The following is a 22,161-nucleotide window of genomic DNA, read 5'->3' as shown; positions in this document are numbered from 1 at the left end:
ATAAAAGGATAAGAGGAAAATGCTTGAATTGACGCTTAAAATGAATTTCGGTCTAGAAAAGCCACACTGCTTCGCAGGACGGGGTAGTTTAAAAGAATAAAGCGAAAGGAACATGGCGGGTGCGATCATACCAGCACTAATGCACCGGATCCCATCAGAACTTCGAAGTTAAGCGTGCTTGGGCGAGAGTAGTACTAGGATGGGTGACCCCCTGGGAAGTTCTCGTGTTGCACCCCTCTCTTTTTTGTTTCGAAATCCAAATTTCCTATTCGTTCTTTATCCTGTAGTAATTTAGCTCCGTCGGAACGATTGCTTAATATTTTGCTTCTTGTCGAAGCGTGAAGGAGGATCTGAAGGCGCGAGACAAATCAGGAACGGTACGGCTCGATCAAAGCCCGGATCGTCGCTCAAATTTGTCGGCGCAAATGTATCACCGCAACTAGGGGTGGCAATTTTCGACACGACCTGAAAACACGACACGAACCTAACACGAAATTAATGGGTTTGGGTTGAGGTTTCGGGAATTCGGGTCAGAATCGGGTTGGACCCGATGAACCCGAAAAGAAAACCGGTCGATTTCGGGTCAACCCGTGGTGACCTGATATGACCCGTTTACGAATTAAAAATAATTTAATAAACATAAAAATAATTTTATCTAACTAAACTAAGTTATTCTTTTTTTCAAAGGCATTAATTACTTAATCCTAAACGAATTTATTTAATTTGTGTGAAGTTGAAATTATTATACTTGGACAAATAATATATTATATTATTTTTCACTTTTGTATTGTTTTAATTTATTTTATATTTTGCTTGGGATAAAACACTTTTACGGTGTTTAATTTATTTTAGATTTGATTTGGAATCATTTATTTAAATTTTTATTACTTGATTATGTAATTAGTTTTGTGAGAAATTGATTTTATTAGAAATTACAGTGATAAATTAATAAATTAAAATTAAGTTTCGGGTCATTTCGGGTCGACCCGCCGCCCCGTAAACCTGAAATTTTCGGGTTCGGGTCAGCATACCTGACCCGTCACGGGTTGGCGGGTCGGGGTTCGGGTCAACAGATTTTCTGGCGGGTCTGTTGACCCGAACCCGACCCGCCAACCTGATTTGGACCCGAATTGCCACCCCTAACTGCAAGCGTGAAGGATTGATTTCATGATAATTTAGAGTTGCGGGATGAGGGAAAAAAACAGGGTGCAAATCAATAACAAAAAAAAATATAAAGTAAATAAATAAAAGGATAAGAGGAAAATGCTTGAATTGACGCTTAAAATGAATTTCGGTCTAGAAAAGCCACACTGCTTCGCAGGACGGGGTAGTTTAAAAGAATAAAGCGAAAGAAACATGGCGGGTGCGATCATACCAGCACTAATGCACCGGATCCCATCAGAACTCCGAAGTTAAGCGTGCTTGGGCGAGAGTAGTACTAGGATGGGTGACCCCCTGGGAAGTCCTCGTGTTGCACCCCTCTCTTTTTTGTTTCGAAATCCAAATTTCCTATTCGTTCTTTATCCTGTAGTAATTTAGCTCCGTCGGAACGATTGCTTAATATTTTGCTTCTTGTCGAAGCGTGAAGGAGGATCTGAAGGCGCGAGACAAATCAGGAACGGTACGGCTCGATCAAAGCCCGGATCGTCGCTCAAATTTGTCGGCGCAAATGTATCACCGCAACTAGGGGCGGCAATTTTCGACACGACCTGAAAACACGACACGAACCTAACACGAAATTAATGGGTTTGGGTTGAGGTTTCGGGAATTCGGGTCAGAATCGGGTTGGACCCGATGAACCCGAAAAGAAAACCGGTCGATTTCGGGTCAACCCGTGGTGACCTGATATGACCCGATATGACCCGTTTACGAATTAAAAATAATTTAATAAACATAAAAATAATTTTATCTAACTAAACTAAGTTATTCTTTTTTTCAAAGGCATTAATTACTTAATCCTAAACGAATTTATTTAATTTGTGTGAAGTTGAAATTATTATACTTGGACAAATAATATATTATATTATTTTTCACTTTTGTATTGTTTTAATTTATTTTATATTTTGCTTGGGATAAAACACTTTTACGGTGTTTAATTTATTTTAGATTTGATTTGGAATCATTTATTTAAATTTTTATTACTTGATTATGTAATTAGTTTTGTGAGAAATTGATTTTATTAGAAATTACAGTGATAAATTAATAAATTAAAATTAAGTTTCGGGTCATTTCGGGTCGACCCGCCGCCCCGTAAACCTGAAATTTTCGGGTTCGGGTCAGCATACCTGACCCGTCACGGGTTGGCGGGTCGGGGTTCGGGTCAACAGATTTTCTGGCGGGTCTGTTGACCCGAACCCGACCCGCCAACCTGATTTGGACCCGAATTGCCACCCCTAACTGCAAGCGTGAAGGATTGATTTCATGATAATTTAGAGTTGCGGGATGAGGGAAAAAAACAGGGTGCAAATCAATAACAAAAAAAAATATAAAGTAAATAAATAAAAGGATAAGAGGAAAATGCTTGAATTGACGCTTAAAATGAATTTCGGTCTAGAAAAGCCACACTGCTTCGCAGGACGGGGTAGTTTAAAAGAATAAAGCGAAAGGAACATGGCGGGTGCGATCATACCAGCACTAATGCACCGGATCCCATCAGAACTCCGAAGTTAAGCGTGCTTGGGCGAGAGTAGTACTAGGATGGGTGACCCCCTGGGAAGTCCTCGTGTTGCACCCCTCTCTTTTTTGTTTCGAAATCCAAATTTCCTATTCGTTCTTTATCCTGTAGTAATTTAGCTCCGTCGGAACGATTGCTTAATATTTTGCTTCTTGTCGAAGCGTGAAGGAGGATCTGAAGGCGCGAGACAAATCAGGAACGGTACGGCTCGATCAAAGCCCGGATCGTCGCTCAAATTTGTCGGCGCAAATGTATCACCGCAACTAGGGGTGGCAATTTTCGACACGACCTGAAAACACGACACGAACCTAACACGAAATTAATGGGTTTGGGTTGAGGTTTCGGGAATTCGGGTCAGAATCGGGTTGGACCCGATGAACCCGAAAAGAAAACCGGTCGATTTCGGGTCAACCCGTGGTGACCTGATATGACCCGATATGACCCGTTTACGAATTAAAAATAATTTAATAAACATAAAAATAATTTTATCTAACTAAACTAAGTTATTCTTTTTTTCAAAGGCATTAATTACTTAATCCTAAACGAATTTATTTAATTTGTGTGAAGTTGAAATTATTATACTTGGACAAATAATATATTATATTATTTTTCACTTTTGTATTGTTTTAATTTATTTTATATTTTGCTTGGGATAAAACACTTTTACGGTGTTTAATTTATTTTAGATTTGATTTGGAATCATTTATTTAAATTTTTATTACTTGATTATGTAATTAGTTTTGTGAGAAATTGATTTTATTAGAAATTACAGTGATAAATTAATAAATTAAAATTAAGTTTCGGGTCATTTCGGGTCGACCCGCCGCCCCGTAAACCTGAAATTTTCGGGTTCGGGTCAGCATACCTGACCCGTCACGGGTTGGCGGGTCGGGGTTCGGGTCAACAGATTTTCTGGCGGGTCTGTTGACCCGAACCCGACCCGCCAACCTGATTTGGACCCGAATTGCCACCCCTAACTGCAAGCGTGAAGGATTGATTTCATGATAATTTAGAGTTGCGGGATGAGGGAAAAAAACAGGGTGCAAATCAATAACAAAAAAAAATATAAAGTAAATAAATAAAAGGATAAGAGGAAAATGCTTGAATTGACGCTTAAAATGAATTTCGGTCTAGAAAAGCCACACTGCTTCGCAGGACGGGGTAGTTTAAAAGAATAAAGCGAAAGGAACATGGCGGGTGCGATCATACCAGCACTAATGCACCGGATCCCATCAGAACTCCGAAGTTAAGCGTGCTTGGGCGAGAGTAGTACTAGGATGGGTGACCCCCTGGGAAGTCCTCGTGTTGCACCCCTCTCTTTTTTGTTTCGAAATCCAAATTTCCTATTCGTTCTTTATCCTGTAGTAATTTAGCTCCGTCGGAACGATTGCTTAATATTTTGCTTCTTGTCGAAGCGTGAAGGAGGATCTGAAGGCGCGAGACAAATCAGGAACGGTACGGCTCGATCAAAGCCCGGATCGTCGCTCAAATTTGTCGGCGCAAATGTATCACCGCAACTAGGGGTGGCAATTTTCGACACGACCTGAAAACACGACACGAACCTAACACGAAATTAATGGGTTTGGGTTGAGGTTTCGGGAATTCGGGTCAGAATCGGGTTGGACCCGATGAACCCGAAAAGAAAACCGGTCGATTTCGGGTCAACCCGTGGTGACCTGATATGACCCGTTTACGAATTAAAAATAATTTAATAAACATAAAAATAATTTTATCTAACTAAACTAAGTTATTCTTTTTTTCAAAGGCATTAATTACTTAATCCTAAACGAATTTATTTAATTTGTGTGAAGTTGAAATTATTATACTTGGACAAATAATATATTATATTATTTTTCACTTTTGTATTGTTTTAATTTATTTTATATTTTGCTTGGGATAAAACACTTTTACGGTGTTTAATTTATTTTAGATTTGATTTGGAATCATTTATTTAAATTTTTATTACTTGATTATGTAATTAGTTTTGTGAGAAATTGATTTTATTAGAAATTACAGTGATAAATTAATAAATTAAAATTAAGTTTCGGGTCATTTCGGGTCGACCCGCCGCCCCGTAAACCTGAAATTTTCGGGTTCGGGTCAGCATACCTGACCCGTCACGGGTTGGCGGGTCGGGGTTCGGGTCAACAGATTTTCTGGCGGGTCTGTTGACCCGAACCCGACCCGCCAACCTGATTTGGACCCGAATTGCCACCCCTAACTGCAAGCGTGAAGGATTGATTTCATGATAATTTAGAGTTGCGGGATGAGGGAAAAAAACAGGGTGCAAATCAATAACAAAAAAAAATATAAAGTAAATAAATAAAAGGATAAGAGGAAAATGCTTGAATTGACGCTTAAAATGAATTTCGGTCTAGAAAAGCCACACTGCTTCGCAGGACGGGGTAGTTTAAAAGAATAAAGCGAAAGGAACATGGCGGGTGCGATCATACCAGCACTAATGCACCGGATCCCATCAGAACTCCGAAGTTAAGCGTGCTTGGGCGAGAGTAGTACTAGGATGGGTGACCCCCTGGGAAGTCCTCGTGTTGCACCCCTCTCTTTTTTGTTTCGAAATCCAAATTTCCTATTCGTTCTTTATCCTGTAGTAATTTAGCTCCGTCGGAACGATTGCTTAATATTTTGCTTCTTGTCGAAGCGTGAAGGAGGATCTGAAGGCGCGAGACAAATCAGGAACGGTACGGCTCGATCAAAGCCCGGATCGTCGCTCAAATTTGTCGGCGCAAATGTATCACCGCAACTAGGGGTGGCAATTTTCGACACGACCTGAAAACACGACACGAACCTAACACGAAATTAATGGGTTTGGGTTGAGGTTTCGGGAATTCGGGTCAGAATCGGGTTGGACCCGATGAACCCGAAAAGAAAACCGGTCGATTTCGGGTCAACCCGTGGTGACCTGATATGACCCGATATGACCCGTTTACGAATTAAAAATAATTTAATAAACATAAAAATAATTTTATCTAACTAAACTAAGTTATTCTTTTTTTCAAAGGCATTAATTACTTAATCCTAAACGAATTTATTTAATTTGTGTGAAGTTGAAATTATTATACTTGGACAAATAATATATTATATTATTTTTCACTTTTGTATTGTTTTAATTTATTTTATATTTTGCTTGGGATAAAACACTTTTACGGTGTTTAATTTATTTTAGATTTGATTTGGAATCATTTATTTAAATTTTTATTACTTGATTATGTAATTAGTTTTGTGAGAAATTGATTTTATTAGAAATTACAGTGATAAATTAATAAATTAAAATTAAGTTTCGGGTCATTTCGGGTCGACCCGCCGCCCCGTAAACCTGAAATTTTCGGGTTCGGGTCAGCATACCTGACCCGTCACGGGTTGGCGGGTCGGGGTTCGGGTCAACAGATTTTCTGGCGGGTCTGTTGACCCAAACCCGACCCGCCAACCTGATTTGGACCCGAATTGCCACCCCTAACTGCAAGCGTGAAGGATTGATTTCATGATAATTTAGAGTTGCGGGATGAGGGAAAAAAACAGGGTGCAAATCAATAACAAAAAAAAATATAAAGTAAATAAATAAAAGGATAAGAGGAAAATGCTTGAATTGACGCTTAAAATGAATTTCGGTCTAGAAAAGCCACACTGCTTCGCAGGACGGGGTAGTTTAAAAGAATAAAGCGAAAGGAACATGGCGGGTGCGATCATACCAGCACTAATGCACCAGATCCCATCAGAACTCCGAAGTTAAGCGTGCTTGGGCGAGAGTAGTACTAGGATGGGTGACCCCCTGGGAAGTTCTCGTGTTGCACCCCTCACTTTTTTGTTTCGAAATCCAAATTTCCTATTCGTTCTTTATCCTGTAGTAATTTAGCTCCGTCGGAACGATTGCTTAATATTTTGCTTCTTGTCGAAGCGTGAAGGAGGATCTGAAGGCGCGAGACAAATCATGAACGGTACGGCTCGATCAAAGCCCGGATCGTCGCTCAAATTTGTCGGCGCAAATGTATCACCGCAACTAGGGGTGGCAATTTTCGACACGACCTGAAAACACGACACGAACCTAACACGAAATTAATGGGTTTGGGTTGAGGTTTCGGGAATTCGGGTCAGAATCGGGTTGGACCCGATGAACCCGAAAAGAAAACCGGTCGATTTCGGGTCAACCCGTGGTGACCTGATATGACCCGATATGACCCGTTTACGAATTAAAAATAATTTAATAAACATAAAAATAATTTTATCTAACTAAACTAAGTTATTCTTTTTTTCAAAGGCATTAATTACTTAATCCTAAACGAATTTATTTAATTTGTGTGAAGTTGAAATTATTATACTTGGACAAATAATATATTATATTATTTTTCACTTTTGTATTGTTTTAATTTATTTTATATTTTGCTTGGGATAAAACACTTTTACGGTGTTTAATTTATTTTAGATTTGATTTGGAATCATTTATTTAAATTTTTATTACTTGATTATGTAATTAGTTTTGTGAGAAATTGATTTTATTAGAAATTACAGTGATAAATTAATAAATTAAAATTAAGTTTCGGGTCATTTCGGGTCGACCCGCCGCCCCGTAAACCTGAAATTTTCGGGTTCGGGTCAGCATACCTGACCCGTCACGGGTTGGCGGGTCGGGGTTCGGGTCAACAGATTTTCTGGCGGGTCTGTTGACCCGAACCCGACCCGCCAACCTGATTTGGACCCGAATTGCCACCCCTAACTGCAAGCGTGAAGGATTGATTTCATGATAATTTAGAGTTGCGGGATGAGGGAAAAAAACAGGGTGCAAATCAATAACAAAAAAAAATATAAAGTAAATAAATAAAAGGATAAGAGGAAAATGCTTGAATTGACGCTTAAAATGAATTTCGGTCTAGAAAAGCCACACTGCTTCGCAGGACGGGGTAGTTTAAAAGAATAACGCGAAAGGAACATGGCGGGTGCGATCATACCAGCACTAATGCACCGGATCCCATCAGAACTCCGAAGTTAAGCGTGCTTGGGCGAGAGTAGTACTAGGATGGGTGACCCCCTGGGAAGTCCTCGTGTTGCACCCCTCTCTTTTTTGTTTCGAAATCCAAATTTCCTATTCGTTCTTTATCCTGTAGTAATTTAGCTCCGTCGGAACGATTGCTTAATATTTTGCTTCTTGTCGAAGCGTGAAGGAGGATCTGAAGGCGCGAGACAAATCAGGAACGGTACGGCTCGATCAAAGCCCGGATCGTCGCTCAAATTTGTCGGCGCAAATGTATCACCGCAACTAGGGGTGGCAATTTTCGACACGACCTGAAAACACGACACGAACCTAACACGAAATTAATGGGTTTGGGTTGAGGTTTCGGGAATTCGGGTCAGAATCGGGTTGGACCCGATGAACCCGAAAAGAAAACCGGTCGATTTCGGGTCAACCCGTGGTGACCTGATATGACCCGATATGACCCGTTTACGAATTAAAAATAATTTAATAAACATAAAAATAATTTTATCTAACTAAACTAAGTTATTCTTTTTTTCAAAGGCATTAATTACTTAATCCTAAACGAATTTATTTAATTTGTGTGAAGTTGAAATTATTATACTTGGACAAATAATATATTATATTATTTTTCACTTTTGTATTGTTTTAATTTATTTTATATTTTGCTTGGGATAAAACACTTTTACGGTGTTTAATTTATTTTAGATTTGATTTGGAATCATTTATTTAAATTTTTATTACTTGATTATGTAATTAGTTTTGTGAGAAATTGATTTTATTAGAAATTACAGTGATAAATTGATAAATTAAAATTAAGTTTCGGGTCATTTCGGGTCGATCCGCCGCCCCGTAAACCTGAAATTTTCGGGTTCGGGTCAGCATACCTGACCCGTCACGGGTTGGCGGGTCGGGGTTCGGGTCAACAGATTTTCTGGCGGGTCTGTTGACCCGAACCCGACCCGCCAACCTGATTTGGACCCGAATTGCCACCCCTAACTGCAAGCGTGAAGGATTGATTTCATGATAATTTAGAGTTGCGGGATGAGGGAAAAAAACAGGGTGCAAATCAATAACAAAAAAAAATATAAAGTAAATAAATAAAAGGATAAGAGGAAAATGCTTGAATTGACGCTTAAAATGAATTTCGGTCTAGAAAAGCCACACTGCTTCGCAGGACGGGGTAGTTTAAAAGAATAACGCGAAAGGAACATGGCGGGTGCGATCATACCAGCACTAATGCACCGGATCCCATCAGAACTCCGAAGTTAAGCGTGCTTGGGCGAGAGTAGTACTAGGATGGGTGACCCCCTGGGAAGTTCTCGTGTTGCACCCCTCTCTTTTTTGTTTCGAAATCCAAATTTCCTATTCGTTCTTTATCCTGTAGTAATTTAGCTCCGTCGGAACGATTGCTTAATATTTTGCTTCTTGTCGAAGCGTGAAGGAGGATCTGAAGGCGCGAGACAAATCAGGAACGGTACGGCTCGATCAAAGCCCGGATCGTCGCTCAAATTTGTCGGCGCAAATGTATCACCGCAACTAGGGGTGGCAATTTTCGACACGACACGAACCTAACACGAAATTAATGGGTTTGGGTTGAGGTTTCGGGAATTCGGGTCAGAATCGGGTTGGACCCGATGAACCCGAAAAGAAAACCGGTCGATTTCGGGTCAACCCGTGGTGACCTGATATGACCCGATATGACCCGTTTACGAATTAAAAATAATTTAATAAACATAAAAATAATTTTATCTAACTAAACTAAGTTATTCTTTTTTTCAAAGGCATTAATTACTTAATCCTAAACGAATTTATTTAATTTGTGTGAAGTTGAAATTATTATACTTGGACAAATAATATATTATATTATTTTTCACTTTTGTATTGTTTTAATTTATTTTATATTTTGCTTGGGATAAAACACTTTTACGGTGTTTAATTTATTTTAGATTTGATTTGGAATCATTTATTTAAATTTTTATTACTTGATTATGTAATTAGTTTTGTGAGAAATTGATTTTATTAGAAATTACAGTGATAAATTAATAAATTAAAATTAAATTTCGGGTCATTTCGGGTCGACCCGCCGCCCCGTAAACCTGAAATTTTCGGGTTCGGGTCAGCATACCTGACCCGTCACGGGTTGGCGGGTCGGGGTTCGGGTCAACAGATTTTCTGGCGGGTCTGTTGACCCGAACCCGACCCGCCAACCTGATTTGGACCCGAATTGCCACCCCTAACTGCAAGCGTGAAGGATTGATTTCATGATAATTTAGAGTTGCGGGATGAGGGAAAAAAACAGGGTGCAAATCAATAACAAAAAAAAATATAAAGTAAATAAATAAAAGGATAAGAGGAAAATGCTTGAATTGACGCTTAAAATGAATTTCGGTCTAGAAAAGCCACACTGCTTCGCAGGACGGGGTAGTTTAAAAGAATAAAGCGAAAGGAACATGGCGGGTGCGATCATACCAGCACTAATGCACCGGATCCCATCAGAACTTCGAAGTTAAGCGTGCTTGGGCGAGAGTAGTACTAGGATGGGTGACCCCCTGGGAAGTCCTCGTGTTGCACCCCTCTCTTTTTTGTTTCGAAATCCAAATTTCCTATTCGTTCTTTATCCTGTAGTAATTTAGCTCCGTCGGAACGATTGCTTAATATTTTGCTTCTTGTCGAAGCGTGAAGGAGGATCTGAAGGCGCGAGACAAATCAGGAACGGTACGGCTCGATCAAAGCCCGGATCGTCGCTCAAATTTGTCGGCGCAAATGTATCACCGCAACTAGGGGTGGCAATTTTCGACACGACCTGAAAACACGACACGAACCTAACACGAAATTAATGGGTTTGGGTTGAGGTTTCGGGAATTCGGGTCAGAATCGGGTTGGACCCGATGAACCCGAAAAGAAAACCGGTCGATTTCGGGTCAACCCGTGGTGACCTGATATGACCCGATATGACCCGTTTACGAATTAAAAATAATTTAATAAACATAAAAATAATTTTATCTAACTAAACTAAGTTATTCTTTTTTTCAAAGGCATTAATTACTTAATCCTAAACGAATTTATTTAATTTGTGTGAAGTTGAAATTATTATACTTGGACAAATAATATATTATATTATTTTTCACTTTTGTATTGTTTTAATTTATTTTATATTTTGCTTGGGATAAAACACTTTTACGGTGTTTAATTTATTTTAGATTTGATTTGGAATCATTTATTTAAATTTTTATTACTTGATTATGTAATTAGTTTTGTGAGAAATTGATTTTATTAGAAATTACAGTGATAAATTAATAAATTAAAATTAAGTTTCGGGTCATTTCGGGTCGACCCGCCGCCCCGTAAACCTGAAATTTTCGGGTTCGGGTCAGCATACCTGACCCGTCACGGGTTGGCGGGTCGGGGTTCGGGTCAACAGATTTTCTGGCGGGTCTGTTGACCCGAACCCGACCCGCCAACCTGATTTGGACCCGAATTGCCACCCCTAACTGCAAGCGTGAAGGATTGATTTCATGATAATTTAGAGTTGCGGGATGAGGGAAAAAAACAGGGTGCAAATCAATAACAAAAAAAAATATAAAGTAAATAAATAAAAGGATAAGAGGAAAATGCTTGAATTGACGCTTAAAATGAATTTCGGTCTAGAAAAGCCACACTGCTTCGCAGGACGGGGTAGTTTAAAAGAATAAAGCGAAAGGAACATGGCGGGTGCGATCATACCAGCACTAATGCACCGGATCCCATCAGAACTCCGAAGTTAAGCGTGCTTGGGCGAGAGTAGTACTAGGATGGGTGACCCCCTGGGAAGTCCTCGTGTTGCACCCCTCTCTTTTTTGTTTCGAAATCCAAATTTCCTATTCGTTCTTTATCCTGTAGTAATTTAGCTCCGTCGGAACGATTGCTTAATATTTTGCTTCTTGTCGAAGCGTGAAGGAGGATCTGAAGGCGCGAGACAAATCAGGAACGGTACGGCTCGATCAAAGCCCGGATCGTCGCTCAAATTTGTCGGCGCAAATGTATCACCGCAACTAGGGGCGGCAATTTTCGACACGACCTGAAAACACGACACGAACCTAACACGAAATTAATGGGTTTGGGTTGAGGTTTCGGGAATTCGGGTCAGAATCGGGTTGGACCCGATGAACCCGAAAAGAAAACCGGTCGATTTCGGGTCAACCCGTGGTGACCTGATATGACCCGATATGACCCGTTTACGAATTAAAAATAATTTAATAAACATAAAAATAATTTTATCTAACTAAACTAAGTTATTCTTTTTTTCAAAGGCATTAATTACTTAATCCTAAACGAATTTATTTAATTTGTGTGAAGTTGAAATTATTATACTTGGACAAATAATATATTATATTATTTTTCACTTTTGTATTGTTTTAATTTATTTTATATTTTGCTTGGGATAAAACACTTTTACGGTGTTTAATTTATTTTAGATTTGATTTGGAATCATTTATTTAAATTTTTATTACTTGATTATGTAATTAGTTTTGTGAGAAATTGATTTTATTAGAAATTACAGTGATAAATTAATAAATTAAAATTAAGTTTCGGGTCATTTCGGGTCGACCCGCCGCCCCGTAAACCTGAAATTTTCGGGTTCGGGTCAGCATACCTGACCCGTCACGGGTTGGCGGGTCGGGGTTCGGGTCAACAGATTTTCTGGCGGGTCTGTTGACCCAAACCCGACCCGCCAACCTGATTTGGACCCGAATTGCCACCCCTAACTGCAAGCGTGAAGGATTGATTTCATGATAATTTAGAGTTGCGGGATGAGGGAAAAAAACAGGGTGCAAATCAATAACAAAAAAAAATATAAAGTAAATAAATAAAAGGATAAGAGGAAAATGCTTGAATTGACGCTTAAAATGAATTTCGGTCTAGAAAAGCCACACTGCTTCGCAGGACGGGGTAGTTTAAAAGAATAAAGCGAAAGGAACATGGCGGGTGCGATCATACCAGCACTAATGCACCGGATCCCATCAGAACTCCGAAGTTAAGCGTGCTTGGGCGAGAGTAGTACTAGGATGGGTGACCCCCTGGGAAGTCCTCGTGTTGCACCCCTCTCTTTTTTGTTTCGAAATCCAAATTTCCTATTCGTTCTTTATCCTGTAGTAATTTAGCTCCGTCGGAACGATTGCTTAATATTTTGCTTCTTGTCGAAGCGTGAAGGAGGATCTGAAGGCGCGAGACAAATCAGGAACGGTACGGCTCGATCAAAGCCCGGATCGTCGCTCAAATTTGTCGGCGCAAATGTATCACCGCAACTAGGGGTGGCAATTTTCGACACGACCTGAAAACACGACACGAACCTAACACGAAATTAATGGGTTTGGGTTGAGGTTTCGGGAATTCGGGTCAGAATCGGGTTGGACCCGATGAACCCGAAAAGAAAACCGGTCGATTTCGGGTCAACCCGTGGTGACCTGATATGACCCGATATGACCCGTTTACGAATTAAAAATAATTTAATAAACATAAAAATAATTTTATCTAACTAAACTAAGTTATTCTTTTTTTCAAAGGCATTAATTACTTAATCCTAAACGAATTTATTTAATTTGTGTGAAGTTGAAATTATTATACTTGGACAAATAATATATTATATTATTTTTCACTTTTGTATTGTTTTAATTTATTTTATATTTTGCTTGGGATAAAACACTTTTACGGTGTTTAATTTATTTTAGATTTGATTTGGAATCATTTATTTAAATTTTTATTACTTGATTATGTAATTAGTTTTGTGAGAAATTGATTTTATTAGAAATTACAGTGATAAATTAATAAATTAAAATTAAGTTTCGGGTCATTTCGGGTCGACCCGCCGCCCCGTAAACCTGAAATTTTCGGGTTCGGGTCAGCATACCTGACCCGTCACGGGTTGGCGGGTCGGGGTTCGGGTCAACAGATTTTCTGGCGGGTCTGTTGACCCGAACCCGACCCGCCAACCTGATTTGGACCCGAATTGCCACCCCTAACTGCAAGCGTGAAGGATTGATTTCATGATAATTTAGAGTTGCGGGATGAGGGAAAAAAACAGGGTGCAAATCAATAACAAAAAAAAATATAAAGTAAATAAATAAAAGGATAAGAGGAAAATGCTTGAATTGACGCTTAAAATGAATTTCGGTCTAGAAAAGCCACACTGCTTCGCAGGACGGGGTAGTTTAAAAGAATAAAGCGAAAGGAACATGGCGGGTGCGATCATACCAGCACTAATGCACCGGATCCCATCAGAACTCCGAAGTTAAGCGTGCTTGGGCGAGAGTAGTACTAGGATGGGTGACCCCCTGGGAAGTCCTCGTGTTGCACCCCTCTCTTTTTTGTTTCGAAATCCAAATTTCCTATTCGTTCTTTATCCTGTAGTAATTTAGCTCCGTCGGAACGATTGCTTAATATTTTGCTTCTTGTCGAAGCGTGAAGGAGGATCTGAAGGCGCGAGACAAATCAGGAACGGTACGGCTCGATCAAAGCCCGGATCGTCGCTCAAATTTGTCGGCGCAAATGTATCACCGCAACTAGGGGTGGCAATTTTCGACACGACCTGAAAACACGACACGAACCTAACACGAAATTAATGGGTTTGGGCTGAGGTTTCGGGAATTCGGGTCAGAATCGGGTTGGACCCGATGAACCCGAAAAGAAAACCGGTCGATTTCGGGTCAACCCGTGGTGACCTGATATGACCCGTTTACGAATTAAAAATAATTTAATAAACATAAAAATAATTTTATCTAACTAAACTAAGTTATTCTTTTTTTCAAAGGCATTAATTACTTAATCCTAAACGAATTTATTTAATTTGTGTGAAGTTGAAATTATTATACTTGGACAAATAATATATTATATTATTTTTCACTTTTGTATTGTTTTAATTTATTTTATATTTTGCTTGGGATAAAACACTTTTACGGTGTTTAATTTATTTTAGATTTGATTTGGAATCATTTATTTAAATTTTTATTACTTGATTATGTAATTAGTTTTGTGAGAAATTGATTTTATTAGAAATTACAGTGATAAATTAATAAATTAAAATTAAGTTTCGGGTCATTTCGGGTCGACCCGCCGCCCCGTAAACCTGAAATTTTCGGGTTCGGGTCAGCATACCTGACCCGTCACGGGTTGGCGGGTCGGGGTTCGGGTCAACAGATTTTCTGGCGGGTCTGTTGACCCGAACCCGACCCGCCAACCTGATTTGGACCCGAATTGCCACCCCTAACTGCAAGCGTGAAGGATTGATTTCATGATAATTTAGAGTTGCGGGATGAGGGAAAAAAACAGGGTGCAAATCAATAACAAAAAAAAATATAAAGTAAATAAATAAAAGGATAAGAGGAAAATGCTTGAATTGACGCTTAAAATGAATTTCGGTCTAGAAAAGCCACACTGCTTCGCAGGACGGGGTAGTTTAAAAGAATAAAGCGAAAGGAACATGGCGGGTGCGATCATACCAGCACTAATGCACCGGATCCCATCAGAACTCCGAAGTTAAGCGTGCTTGGGCGAGAGTAGTACTAGGATGGGTGACCCCCTGGGAAGTCCTCGTGTTGCACCCCTCTCTTTTTTGTTTCGACATCCAAATTTCCTATTCGTTCTTTATCCTGTAGTAATTTAGCTCCGTCGGAACGATTGCTTAATATTTTGCTTCTTGTCGAAGCGTGAAGGAGGATCTGAAGGCGCGAGACAAATCAGGAACGGTACGGCTCGATCAAAGCCCGGATCGTCGCTCAAATTTGTCGGCGCAAATGTATCACCGCAACTAGGGGTGGCAATTTTCGACACGACCTGAAAACACGACACGAACCTAACACGAAATTAATGGGTTTGGGTTGAGGTTTCGGGAATTCGGGTCAGAATCGGGTTGGACCCGATGAACCCGAAAAGAAAACCGGTCGATTTCGGGTCAACCCGTGGTGACCTGATATGACCCGTTTACGAATTAAAAATAATTTAATAAACATAAAAATAATTTTATCTAACTAAACTAAGTTATTCTTTTTTTCAAAGGCATTAATTACTTAATCCTAAACGAATTTATTTAATTTGTGTGAAGTTGAAATTATTATACTTGGACAAATAATATATTATATTATTTTTCACTTTTGTATTGTTTTAATTTATTTTATATTTTGCTTGGGATAAAACACTTTTACAGTGTTTAATTTATTTTAGATTTGATTTGGAATCATTTATTTAAATTTTTATTACTTGATTATGTAATTAGTTTTGTGAGAAATTGATTTTATTAGAAATTACAATGATAAATTAATAAATTAAAATTAAGTTTCGGGTCATTTCGGGTCGACCCGCCGCCCCGTAAACCTGAAATTTTCGGGTTCGGGTCAGCATACCTGACCCGTCACGGGTTGGCGGGTCGGGGTTCGGGTCAACAGATTTTCTGGCGGGTCTGTTGACCCGAACCCGACCCGCCAACCTGATTTGGACCCGAATTGCCACCCCTAACTGCAAGCGTGAAGGATTGATTTCATGATAATTTAGAGTTGCGGGATGAGGGAAAAAAACAGGGTGCAAATCAATAACAAAAAAAAATATAAAGTAAATAAATAAAAGGATAAGAGGAAAATGCTTGAATTGACGCTTAAAATGAATTTCGGTCTAGAAAAGCCACACTGCTTCGCAGGACGGGGTAGTTTAAAAGAATAAAGCGAAAGGAACATGGCGGGTGCGATCATACCAGCACTAATGCACCGGATCCCATCAGAACTCCGAAGTTAAGCGTGCTTGGGCGAGAGTAGTACTAGGATGGGTGACCCCCTGGGAAGTCCTCGTGTTGCACCCCTCTCTTTTTTGTTTCGAAATCCAAATTTCCTATTCGTTCTTTATCCTGTAGTAATTTAGCTCCGTCGGAACGATTGCTTAATATTTTGCTTCTTGTCGAAGCGTGAAGGAGGATCTGAAGGCGCGAGACAAATCAGGAACGGTACGGCTCGATCAAAGCCCGGATCGTCGCTCAAATTTGTCGGCGCAAATGTATCACCGCAACTAGGGGTGGCAATTTTCGACACGACCTGAAAACACGACACGAACCTAACACGAAATTAATGGGTTTGGGTTGAGGTTTCGGGAATTCGGGTCAGAATCGGGTTGGACCCGATGAACCCGAAAAGAAAACCGGTCGATTTCGGGTCAACCCGTGGTGACCTGATATGACCCGTTTACGAATTAAAAATAATTTAATAAACATAAAAATAATTTTATCTAACTAAACTAAGTTATTCTTTTTTTCAAAGGCATTAATTACTTAATCCTAAACGAATTTATTTAATTTGTGTGAAGTTGAAATTATTATACTTGGACAAATAATATATTATATTATTTTTCACTTTTGTATTGTTTTAATTTATTTTATATTTTGCTTGGGATAAAACACTTTTACAGTGTTTAATTTATTTTAGATTTGATTTGGAATCATTTATTTAAATTTTTATTACTTGATTATGTAATTAGTTTTGTGAGAAATTGATTTTATTAGAAATTACAGTGATAAATTAATAAATTAAAATTAAGTTTCGGGTCATTTCGGGTCGACCCGCCGCCCCGTAAACCTGAAATTTTCGGGTTCGGGTCAGCATACCTGACCCGTCACGGGTTGGCGGGTCGGGGTTCGGGTCAACAGATTTTCTGGCGGGTCTGTTGACCCGAACCCGACCCGCCAACCTGATTTGGACCCGAATTGCCACCCCTAACTGCAAGCGTGAAGGATTGATTTCATGATAATTTAGAGTTGCGGGATGAGGGAAAAAAACAGGGTGCAAATCAATAACAAAAAAAAATATAAAGTAAATAAATAAAAGGATAAGAGGAAAATGCTTGAATTGACGCTTAAAATGAATTTCGGTCTAGAAAAGCCACACTGCTTCGCAGGACGGGGTAGTTTAAAAGAATAAAGCGAAAGGAACATGGCGGGTGCGATCATACCAGCACTAATGCACCGGATCCCATCAGAACTCCGAAGTTAAGCGTGCTTGGGCGAGAGTAGTACTAGGATGGGTGACCCCCTGGGAAGTCCTCGTGTTGCACCCCTCTCTTTTTTGTTTCGAAATCCAAATTTCCTATTCGTTCTTTATCCTGTAGTAATTTAGCTCCGTCGGAACGATTGCTTAATATTTTGCTTCTTGTCGAAGCGTGAAGGAGGATCTGAAGGCGCGAGACAAATCAGGAACGGTACGGCTCGATCAAAGCCCGGATCGTCGCTCAAATTTGTCGGCGCAAATGTATCACCGCAACTAGGGGTGGCAATTTTCGACACGACCTGAAAACACGACACGAACCTAACACGAAATTAATGGGTTTGGGTTGAGGTTTCGGGAATTCGGGTCAGAATCGGGTTGGACCCGATGAACCCGAAAAGAAAACCGGTCGATTTCGGGTCAACCCGTGGTGACCTGATATGACCCGATATGACCCGTTTACGAATTAAAAATAATTTAATAAACATAAAAATAATTTTATCTAACTAAACTAAGTTATTCTTTTTTTCAAAGGCATTAATTACTTAATCCTAAACGAATTTATTTAATTTGTGTGAAGTTGAAATTATTATACTTGGACAAATAATATATTATATTATTTTTCACTTTTGTATTGTTTTAATTTATTTTATATTTTGCTTGGGATAAAACACTTTTACGGTGTTTAATTTATTTTAGATTTGATTTGGAATCATTTATTTAAATTTTTATTACTTGATTATGTAATTAGTTTTGTGAGAAATTGATTTTATTAGAAATTACAGTGATAAATTAATAAATTAAAATTAAGTTTCGGGTCATTTCGGATCGACCCGCCGCCCCGTAAACCTGAAATTTTCGGGTTCGGGTCAGCATACCTGACCCGTCACGGGTTGGCGGGTCGGGGTTCGGGTCAACAGATTTTCTGGCGGGTCTGTTGACCCAAACCCGACCCGCCAACCTGATTTGGACCCGAATTGCCACCCCTAACTGCAAGCGTGAAGGATTGATTTCATGATAATTTAGAGTTGCGGGATGAGGGAAAAAAACAGGGTGCAAATCAATAACAAAAAAAAATATAAAGTAAATAAATAAAAGGATAAGAGGAAAATGCTTGAATTGACGCTTAAAATGAATTTCGGTCTAGAAAAGCCACACTGCTTCGCAGGACGGGGTAGTTTAAAAGAATAAAGCGAAAGGAACATGGCGGGTGCGATCATACCAGCACTAATGCACCAGATCCCATCAGAACTCCGAAGTTAAGCGTGCTTGGGCGAGAGTAGTACTAGGATGGGTGACCCCCTGGGAAGTCCTCGTGTTGCACCCCTCTCTTTTTTGTTTCGAAATCCAAATTTCCTATTCGTTCTTTATCCTGTAGTAATTTAGCTCCGTCGGAACGATTGCTTAATATTTTGCTTCTTGTCGAAGCGTGAAGGAGGATCTGAAGGCGCGAGACAAATCATGAACGGTACGGCTCGATCAAAGCCCGGATCGTCGCTCAAATTTGTCGGCGCAAATGTATCACCGCAACTAGGGGTGGCAATTTTCGACACGACCTGAAAACACGACACGAACCTAACACGAAATTAATGGGTTTGGGTTGAGGTTTCGGGAATTCGGGTCAGAATCGGGTTGGACCCGATGAACCCGAAAAGAAAACCGGTCGATTTCGGGTCAACCCGTGGTGACCTGATATGACCCGTTTACGAATTAAAAATAATTTAATAAACATAAAAATAATTTTATCTAACTAAACTAAGTTATTCTTTTTTTCAAAGGCATTAATTACTTAATCCTAAACGAATTTATTTAATTTGTGTGAAGTTGAAATTATTATACTTGGACAAATAATATATTATATTATTTTTCACTTTTGTATTGTTTTAATTTATTTTATATTTTGCTTGGGATAAAACACTTTTACGGTGTTTAATTTATTTTAGATTTGATTTGGAATCATTTATTTAAATTTTTATTACTTGATTATGTAATTAGTTTTGTGAGAAATTGATTTTATTAGAAATTACAGTGATAAATTGATAAATTAAAATTAAGTTTCGGGTCATTTCGGGTCGACCCGCCGCCCCGTAAACCTGAAATTTTCGGGTTCGGGTCAGCATACCTGACCCGTCACGGGTTGGCGGGTCGGGGTTCGGGTCAACAGATTTTCTGGCGGGTCTGTTGACCCGAACCCGACCCGCCAACCTGATTTGGACCCGAATTGCCACCCCTAACTGCAAGCGTGAAGGATTGATTTCATGATAATTTAGAGTTGCGGGATGAGGGAAAAAAACAGGGTGCAAATCAATAACAAAAAAAAATATAAAGTAAATAAATAAAAGGATAAGAGGAAAATGCTTGAATTGACGCTTAAAATGAATTTCGGTCTAGAAAAGCCACACTGCTTCGCAGGACGGGGTAGTTTAAAAGAATAACGCGAAAGGAACATGGCGGGTGCGATCATACCAGCACTAATGCACCGGATCCCATCAGAACTCCGAAGTTAAGCGTGCTTGGGCGAGAGTAGTACTAGGATGGGTGACCCCCTGGGAAGTCCTCGTGTTGCACCCCTCTCTTTTTTGTTTCGAAATCCAAATTTCCTATTCGTTCTTTATCCTGTAGTAATTTAGCTCCGTCGGAACGATTGCTTAATATTTTGCTTCTTGTCGAAGCGTGAAGGAGGATCTGAAGGCGCGAGACAAATCAGGAACGGTACGGCTCGATCAAAGCCCGGATCGTCGCTCAAATTTGTCGGCGCAAATGTATCACCGCAACTAGGGGTGGCAATTTTCGACACGACACGAACCTAACACGAAATTAATGGGTTTGGGTTGAGGTTTCGGGAATTCGGGTCAGAATCGGGTTGGACCCGATGAACCCGAAAAGAAAACCGGTCGATTTCGGGTCAACCCGTGGTGACCTGATATGACCCGATATGACCCGTTTACGAATTAAAAATAATTTAATAAACATAAAAATAATTTTATCTAACTAAACTAAGTTATTCTTTTTTTCAAAGGCATTAATTACTTAATCCTAAACGAATTTATTTAATTTGTGTGAAGTTGAAATTATTATACTTGGACAAATAATATATTATATTATTTTTCACTTTTGTATTGTTTTAATTTATTTTATATTTTGCTTGGGATAAAACACTTTTACGGTGTTTAATTTATTTTAGATTTGATTTGGAATCATTTATTTAAATTTTTATTACTTGATTATGTAATTAGTTTTGTGAGAAATTGATTTTATTAGAAATTACAGTGATAAATTAATAAATTAAAATTAAATTTCGGGTCATTTCGGGTCGACCCGCCGCCCCGTAAACCTGAAATTTTCGGGTTCGGGTCAGCATACCTGACCCGTCAGGGGTTGGCGGGTCGGGGTTCGGGTCAACAGATTTTCTGGCGGGTCTGTTGACCCGAACCCGACCCGCCAACCTGATTTGGACCCGAATTGCCACCCCTAACTGCAAGCGTGAAGGATTGATTTCATGATAATTTAGAGTTGCGGGATGAGGGAAAAAAACAGGGTGCAAATCAATAACAAAAAAAAATATAAAGTAAATAAATAAAAGGATAAGAGGAAAATGCTTGAATTGACGCTTAAAATGAATTTCGGTCTAGAAAAGCCACACTGCTTCGCAGGACGGGGTAGTTTAAAAGAATAAAGCGAAAGGAACATGGCGGGTGCGATCATACCAGCACTAATGCACCGGATCCCATCAGAACTTCGAAGTTAAGCGTGCTTGGGCGAGAGTAGTACTAGGATGGGTGACCCCCTGGGAAGTCCTCGTGTTGCACCCCTCTCTTTTTTGTTTCGAAATCCAAATTTCCTATTCGTTCTTTATCCTGTAGTAATTTAGCTCCGTCGGAACGATTGCTTAATATTTTGCTTCTTGTCGAAGCGTGAAGGAGGATCTGAAGGCGCGAGACAAATCAGGAACGGTACGGCTCGATCAAAGCCCGGATCGTCGCTCAAATTTGTCGGCGCAAATGTATCACCGCAACTAGGGGTGGCAATTTTCGACACGACCTGAAAACACGACACGAACCTAACACGAAATTAATGGGTTTGGGTTGAGGTTTCGGGAATTCGGGTCAGAATCGGGTTGGACCCGATGAACCCGAAAAGAAAACCGGTCGATTTCGGGTCAACCCGTGGTGACCCGATATGACCCGTTTACGAATTAAAAATAATTTAATAAACATAAAAATAATTTTATCTAACTAAACTAAGTTATTCTTTTTTTCAAAGGCATTAATTACTTAATCCTAAACGAATTTATTTAATTTGTGTGAAGTTGAAATTATTATACTTGGACAAATAATATATTATATTATTTTTCACTTTTGTATTGTTTTAATTTATTTTATATTTTGCTTGGGATAAAACACTTTTACGGTGTTTAATTTATTTTAGATTTGATTTGGAATCATTTATTTAAATTTTTATTACTTGATTATGTAATTAGTTTTGTGAGAAATTGATTTTATTAG

General features: G+C 39.3%; 18 non-coding genes across 18 annotated transcripts; all 18 read left to right on the top strand.

Moving 5' to 3' along the window:
* The first annotated feature begins 117 nt into the window (after nucleotides 1-117).
* On the top strand, nucleotides 118-236 carry LOC140030737 (5S ribosomal RNA). The gene has a single exon (XR_011834656.1). It is a non-coding gene; the product is annotated as a 5S ribosomal RNA (ribosomal RNA).
* Nucleotides 237-1,361: 1,125 nt separating this feature from the next.
* On the top strand, nucleotides 1,362-1,480 carry LOC140028608 (5S ribosomal RNA). Its single transcript, XR_011832511.1, has one exon. It is a non-coding gene; the product is annotated as a 5S ribosomal RNA (ribosomal RNA).
* Nucleotides 1,481-2,615: 1,135 nt separating this feature from the next.
* Nucleotides 2,616-2,734, top strand: LOC140028607 (5S ribosomal RNA). The gene has a single exon (XR_011832510.1). It is a non-coding gene; the product is annotated as a 5S ribosomal RNA (ribosomal RNA).
* A 1,135-nt stretch (nucleotides 2,735-3,869) lies between these two features.
* LOC140028605 (5S ribosomal RNA) lies at nucleotides 3,870-3,988 on the top strand. Its single transcript, XR_011832508.1, has one exon. It is a non-coding gene; the product is annotated as a 5S ribosomal RNA (ribosomal RNA).
* A 1,125-nt stretch (nucleotides 3,989-5,113) lies between these two features.
* Nucleotides 5,114-5,232, top strand: LOC140028604 (5S ribosomal RNA). Its single transcript, XR_011832507.1, has one exon. It is a non-coding gene; the product is annotated as a 5S ribosomal RNA (ribosomal RNA).
* Nucleotides 5,233-6,367: 1,135 nt separating this feature from the next.
* Nucleotides 6,368-6,486, top strand: LOC140030730 (5S ribosomal RNA). The gene has a single exon (XR_011834649.1). It is a non-coding gene; the product is annotated as a 5S ribosomal RNA (ribosomal RNA).
* Nucleotides 6,487-7,621: 1,135 nt separating this feature from the next.
* Nucleotides 7,622-7,740, top strand: LOC140028603 (5S ribosomal RNA). Its single transcript, XR_011832506.1, has one exon. It is a non-coding gene; the product is annotated as a 5S ribosomal RNA (ribosomal RNA).
* A 1,135-nt stretch (nucleotides 7,741-8,875) lies between these two features.
* Nucleotides 8,876-8,994, top strand: LOC140032280 (5S ribosomal RNA). Its single transcript, XR_011836205.1, has one exon. It is a non-coding gene; the product is annotated as a 5S ribosomal RNA (ribosomal RNA).
* Nucleotides 8,995-10,116: 1,122 nt separating this feature from the next.
* Nucleotides 10,117-10,235, top strand: LOC140030794 (5S ribosomal RNA). Its single transcript, XR_011834713.1, has one exon. It is a non-coding gene; the product is annotated as a 5S ribosomal RNA (ribosomal RNA).
* Nucleotides 10,236-11,370: 1,135 nt separating this feature from the next.
* Nucleotides 11,371-11,489, top strand: LOC140028602 (5S ribosomal RNA). The gene has a single exon (XR_011832505.1). It is a non-coding gene; the product is annotated as a 5S ribosomal RNA (ribosomal RNA).
* A 1,135-nt stretch (nucleotides 11,490-12,624) lies between these two features.
* LOC140028601 (5S ribosomal RNA) lies at nucleotides 12,625-12,743 on the top strand. Its single transcript, XR_011832504.1, has one exon. It is a non-coding gene; the product is annotated as a 5S ribosomal RNA (ribosomal RNA).
* Nucleotides 12,744-13,878: 1,135 nt separating this feature from the next.
* LOC140028600 (5S ribosomal RNA) lies at nucleotides 13,879-13,997 on the top strand. The gene has a single exon (XR_011832503.1). It is a non-coding gene; the product is annotated as a 5S ribosomal RNA (ribosomal RNA).
* A 1,125-nt stretch (nucleotides 13,998-15,122) lies between these two features.
* On the top strand, nucleotides 15,123-15,241 carry LOC140028599 (5S ribosomal RNA). Its single transcript, XR_011832502.1, has one exon. It is a non-coding gene; the product is annotated as a 5S ribosomal RNA (ribosomal RNA).
* A 1,125-nt stretch (nucleotides 15,242-16,366) lies between these two features.
* Nucleotides 16,367-16,485, top strand: LOC140028598 (5S ribosomal RNA). The gene has a single exon (XR_011832501.1). It is a non-coding gene; the product is annotated as a 5S ribosomal RNA (ribosomal RNA).
* A 1,125-nt stretch (nucleotides 16,486-17,610) lies between these two features.
* On the top strand, nucleotides 17,611-17,729 carry LOC140028597 (5S ribosomal RNA). The gene has a single exon (XR_011832500.1). It is a non-coding gene; the product is annotated as a 5S ribosomal RNA (ribosomal RNA).
* A 1,135-nt stretch (nucleotides 17,730-18,864) lies between these two features.
* On the top strand, nucleotides 18,865-18,983 carry LOC140030764 (5S ribosomal RNA). Its single transcript, XR_011834683.1, has one exon. It is a non-coding gene; the product is annotated as a 5S ribosomal RNA (ribosomal RNA).
* Nucleotides 18,984-20,108: 1,125 nt separating this feature from the next.
* Nucleotides 20,109-20,227, top strand: LOC140028596 (5S ribosomal RNA). Its single transcript, XR_011832499.1, has one exon. It is a non-coding gene; the product is annotated as a 5S ribosomal RNA (ribosomal RNA).
* Nucleotides 20,228-21,349: 1,122 nt separating this feature from the next.
* Nucleotides 21,350-21,468, top strand: LOC140030792 (5S ribosomal RNA). The gene has a single exon (XR_011834711.1). It is a non-coding gene; the product is annotated as a 5S ribosomal RNA (ribosomal RNA).
* The last annotated feature ends 693 nt before the right edge of the window (nucleotides 21,469-22,161 follow it).

This window comes from Coffea arabica, chromosome 11e (assembly GCF_036785885.1).
Source record: "Coffea arabica cultivar ET-39 chromosome 11e, Coffea Arabica ET-39 HiFi, whole genome shotgun sequence".
Lineage (NCBI taxonomy): Eukaryota > Viridiplantae > Streptophyta > Magnoliopsida > Gentianales > Rubiaceae > Coffea > Coffea arabica.
Note: the sequence above shows the minus strand (reverse complement) of the source record. Positions and strands in the feature narration are given on the sequence as shown.